This window comes from Nicotiana sylvestris, chromosome 3 (genome assembly GCF_000393655.2).
Source record: "Nicotiana sylvestris chromosome 3, ASM39365v2, whole genome shotgun sequence".
Taxonomy (NCBI): Eukaryota; Viridiplantae; Streptophyta; class Magnoliopsida; order Solanales; family Solanaceae; genus Nicotiana; species Nicotiana sylvestris.
This window is the reverse complement of record NC_091059.1, coordinates 785,026-790,335: the sequence shown is the minus strand read 5'-3', so window position 1 is coordinate 790,335 and position 5,310 is coordinate 785,026. Positions and strand designations below refer to the sequence as shown.

The 5,310-nt window shown below is 32.9% G+C and overlaps 1 long non-coding RNA gene across 1 annotated transcript; it reads right to left on the bottom strand.

Annotated features, from left to right (window-relative positions):
• Positions 1 to 933: 933 nt before the first annotated feature.
• Positions 934 to 2,889, bottom strand: LOC104247435 (uncharacterized). Its single transcript, XR_716212.2, has 2 exons — positions 2,574 to 2,889; positions 934 to 2,458 (listed from the first exon to the last, which is right to left on the bottom strand). It is a non-coding gene; the product is annotated as an uncharacterized lncRNA (long non-coding RNA).
• Positions 2,890 to 5,310: the final 2,421 nt, after the last annotated feature.

Genomic DNA, 5,310 nt, shown 5'->3' with positions numbered 1-5,310 from the left:
GTTATAATGACTCGCCTTTCTTGAATAGTAGCCTTGTGCCACGTTTTCTTTTGTAATTGATTAAGTTTTGTCCGCTTATTATTTAACTGGGTAATATTCTGTTACCCGGTAATTAATCAATTACCCGCATAATTTAAAAATTATCACAAATTAGTTAAAATTATATTTATTTTAAAAATACTTCATATATACTTTATATATTATACTTGTTATACCTCATTGTAACACGGGTCAAACTAGAGTATAACATATTGGTAATTCTGAGGGTTTAATTAATCAAAGAGAGTCGCCACCTAATTATTCTAAGGTGAATTAGGACACCTATTCTTAAAGATTATGTCAAACTCTGTCTTATGGTCTTAACGTAAAGATTCTAAGTAAGGGTTTTAAATATTCTAAAAGGAAGGTTTTTTAAAGCACATTTTAAAATCTGTTAATAACGGTTAACCGACCAAGCTCAGGTTAATAAGTTGTATAAAAATATGAAAAAAAATTATTTGAGGTATTTTAACAAAATATAGCTTATAATATAGTAGTTTAAATTTGAAAGACCTTAATAAACTTTTGAAGAATATTATTACGTAAACAAAGCTTATAACTAGTTAATATCATATATAAATTTGAAAGGGTATAGTCATTTGGGAAAGACATTGGCTGATGATTAAAATAAAAAAGGGTGCCTTTTGCTTTGCTTATCTTCAAAAAGAATCAAGGTGAAAAATCATCATAACCTTTAAAAAAAAAGACGTTTACCAACAAAACAATCACATTTATTTTTTTGCGTTTTTTTAGAAAAAATATTGATATTTTTTATGATGTTATAAAAAATAATTTGTCAATTTCAATCGAAGTGCGTCTTTTGTTTTAAAAAAAATGATTCAATTCCGAACTTATATAATAGAAACCTGAAGCTTAAAGGGTTCTTCAAAAAAAAAAAAATTAAGAGCACTATTAAATAAAATAGATAATATCTGCCAACAACTAAGTGAGAATACTAAGTGAAGAGGTCAAAGTAAATCAACAATCCCAAGTTAAGTATAGAACTAAACTAACCAAAAGAATATAATTAAATTAATTAAAAATTCGAAATAGAGTAAAATGTAAATCACGAAGGCAGCCATAAGCGACCCCAAGCTTTTGCTTGTTCTTCTTCTAGATGTCCATCATAGTCTAAGGCTCAATAGTAATGACTCCGTGCAGGTATGGGTTGAGTCTTGCATTAAGACTCATATTGCTCCATGTGCATATGTCAAACAAAAAAGAAAATATGAGAATTAGAAATAAAGATATTTGCAATAAACTGAGATATATAAAAGAACAATAAACTTTGAATCTGATTCTAAACGTACAACAGGATTATTAGCTCACATAAAACAAATATTTCCTTTAAAAAAAAAAGAATTGAGTAATCTTATACCAACAACTTCTTTGATCTCTAAGTTTAGGCATATCTTCTTAATCTAAATATTGAGTTAACAGAAAAAAAAACTTTCCTTGTTCATTTGAAATCTAAAGATGAAACAGATTAATATAGTCAACATGATTATTAAAACTTAGAACAACATGGTCTTACTTCCATCTTAAGTCTTAAAAATTGGATATTAAAGTCCTAGTAGATCCTTTTTTTAAAAAAAGGAATGACAAAGCAGAGCAGGCTTTTCTAAGACAAATAATATCCTTTGTTAGTACATGCTTTCTTAGCACATGCTCTGCTAATGACACACTCGATAGTAACAACAAGGAAAGGAAAATAGTTTGAAAGGTTATCTTAAGGCAGTGACTTCTATACTTGTAGTATCTATATAAAAGGTCTTAAATCTTATTTTTTTAGACACAAGCTCTATGAAGCAAACCACTTTTAAAACTTATTGCTAAACACGAAAACATTTAAACTAAGCACCCAAATAGTTAATTTCTAACAATATATTTTCTGTTGCATTTACGCTAAAAAAAAATAATAATATAAAACTTGGGATATATTTTGAGACATGAAAAGAGAGAGTAGATGTCGTAACTTTAATGTGTGGAGTGAAGAGCGAAATTTGGTACATGCTAGACAAAATGCAACAACGTAATTTTGACAAAAGAAAAGAGAAAATTATAACATACTTAAAATAAAAGGCCGTTTCATCAACTACTAATGTATTAACTGCCATAAGCCTATTCATGCTTTATTGGACTTTTGTTTTGATTTAACAAGATATCTATAACTCCATGGCTTCTAAACGAGTTGGCTCAAATTCATGATTTTAACAAGCGCCAACTAAAACTCATTCAAAAGAACATACAACTATTTTAAAACTTCGAAGACAAAGCGAGAAGAAAAATTTCAGTCACTGACCTTTTGTGGTGCAGGAACTGGGGCGTGTCAACAAAATCTACTATTTTCGACCTCGGATTTGGCTACTTCAGATAATCATCGAACTCCGACACAAACAAAATGAAGGCTCTGTTATGGCTATAGGACAATAGAGACCAAGAGGTAGAGAGGATTAAAGCTAGATTTTTAATAGAGTAAAGATGAAAATAAACTATGAGAAGTCAACGGAACGGTGTAGGAGGGGGCATCCAACCTGCTGGAAATAGCCACAAATTCTGGTATTTATTGGTGTAAAATTAAGGTTCTTGGTTCCTTTGACCGGGAACTTGAAAGTTCAAATTTCAAAAGAAATCAAATGAATCCGTTTGAATTTTAACGTTGAAACTTTTTTTTTGATGGATTCGATCTTCGTGATTCTTTAGTGATATGCTTTAGGTTACACCCGAAAATGGTGGGATATGCTCCAGCACGCAGGGATTTGAAAGTCAAGAATTGGCCAAAAAATGGAGAAAAAGTCAAGATGGCAGAGATTGAAAGTGACATGGGAGAGGAAAAGGGATAGAACTTAATTAAAAAAAAATAAACAATAAAATAAATAAGTGCTAGCAATTATTTTGGAATTCTTTAGAAGATAGGAGAAATTTGATCTTGACCATTAATTTAAACATGACTTGATTTGATGAATTCATATGGCAAGATATGGGGTCAAAGTGTGAAAGGATGAGGAGAGAGTGTGTTAGGCATGTGTTTTTGGTTGTTGGGAGCTTAGGTGTTGCTGACATGGATCTTATATGGCGCCTACGTGGAGGTAGAATAGAGTAGATGGGCTAATAGATATGGGCCTCCGATTTGGGCTATTTTGGTCTGATTTTTTTCCTCTTTTTGGTTCAAAAAATCTAGAATATGTATTATAAGAATTGGCCACATTTTAAATAATATTGGACTTTACCAAGATGATCCAATTTAGATTTAAAAGTCCCTTTTTACTTTAAATTTTACTATGCTTCCATAATTCTAATAATTTATAATAAAATATATTATATTACATTGTTATAAAAATAATATTTAGTATGTATGCATTTATATAGAATAGAAAATAGAGAACTAAATTATAATTGGCAAACAATACTTGTATTAATTACTACGATGCATTAGCATAATATGATGGTGATTAAGTAACTAAAATAATAACAATATAGTAACAATAAATTAATATGCCAAATTATATTAAGGCTAATTGTGAGCACGTGATTTTTGTTTTACGCAACAACCGCTCCAAATGAAACAAATAATAGCAATTGGTCTTGCTGTACATTTGTTGGATTTTTACGTGGCATTTTTGTTGTTAGTTATTTGTGATTTTCCCACGATTGTTTTATTCAAACAAAAAAAAATAAAAAATATATATATGTCGTAAAATATATAATAAAATGTGTGCATCCTTCATTGTATTTTGCCATTAAGTGTTTAGTATAATTAAATGTCAATGCAAGTGATAATTGTTATTTTTGAGTATTAATTAATATTGGTATGATTTTATTTTTTATTTTTTAGGAATTTTATTTTTAAGTTATAAAAAAAGGGAAATATTGGATTTGGGCCAATAATTTCAAATGAAATTAGGCCCAAAACCAATACAAACGACCCAGTCCCACAAGGCCCTCTGCAAGACGCCTAAACGACGTCGTACAGGCGCCATCTCTGTGAGCCGTTGATGGATTCAAAGGAACGGCCCAGATCTGGCCAATCCTTTACTTAAACGACGTCGTATGAGGCCTTTTAATCATAGCCGTTAATCCATTCCTTATCCTACGGCCAAGATCACTTCCCCATAACCCATGATGAACCCGATCCATTTCCACCCGGACCAACCCAAACCCCGTTTAGATGAAACGACACCGTCTCTTCTAAGCCTTCAGATCCAAGCCGTTGATCTTGATTGATCCAACGGCTGAGATCAACCCACCCATTCCATATATAAGCCTCCTACCATACCCTGCCCCTTATCCAAGACCCCAGCCTTCGTCCTCATCCCCTTCCCCTCCAAACCCTAGCCGCCCCTGTATTCTTCACCATGAAAGCCGGCGGCATAAACGCCGGTGACCTCCGCCTGAACACCATAGAACCCCCTCACCGCCCTGAATATTGATCTATTGGCCGTTTAGTTCGAATCCCTTCCCACCTTCTCGAATCTTCATTTGAAGATTCGAGTCGGAACCCGATTTACACCAATCGACCTCAACTTCACACCAGACAGTCCCCAGACCCCCCTCGTGACCAAACCATGCTTGGTTTGGTCCGAATCTAACCAGGGAAGCACGAATCCCAGATCTGATTTTTTGAACCCTAGGTTTCCTCGTGCCTGTTCCGTATCTGTTTAAGCCAAAGAGATTAAGGTCTAATGGACCTTAATCGAAGTGTTTCTCATCTGAGAAACATTTCGATTAAAGTCCGTTCAGCCTTAAGAAAGGCCTGTTCGAATCCAACCTGAGGCTCTTTGAATTTTTTGGGATTTAAGGTGAGTTTTGTTTTGTTTTCTTTTCTTTATTCCATGTGCTGATTAAAGATCTGTTCATGTTTTGTTTTAATTCGTGTTTTTGAATTTTACCAACTGTGTCCTGTCCACCTTGCCTGAACCTCTGTGTTTGATTGAGTCTTTCTCCTACTTGTTACTGATAATGTGTATATGTGTATGTGCTGTGCGAACAATTGAACTTCAAACTTTGACTGATCAACTGATTCCTCGAGTACAACTTTGTTTAGTCAGTACAATTCAAATCATGTGTTCGATACTGTTAAATGTCTGATTTTTGACTACGATTGTACATGTTATGATTAGTATAGTCAAGTCGACATATGTCGTTAATTAGTTTCGATTGTCCGAACAACAACCAATTGACCTGCTTCTGTTAAGCATTGTTTGAATCAATTAGGAACTGAGTTTAGTTACTTATAATTGTCAATTTGATTTCAGAAATCTAAGGTGTAGT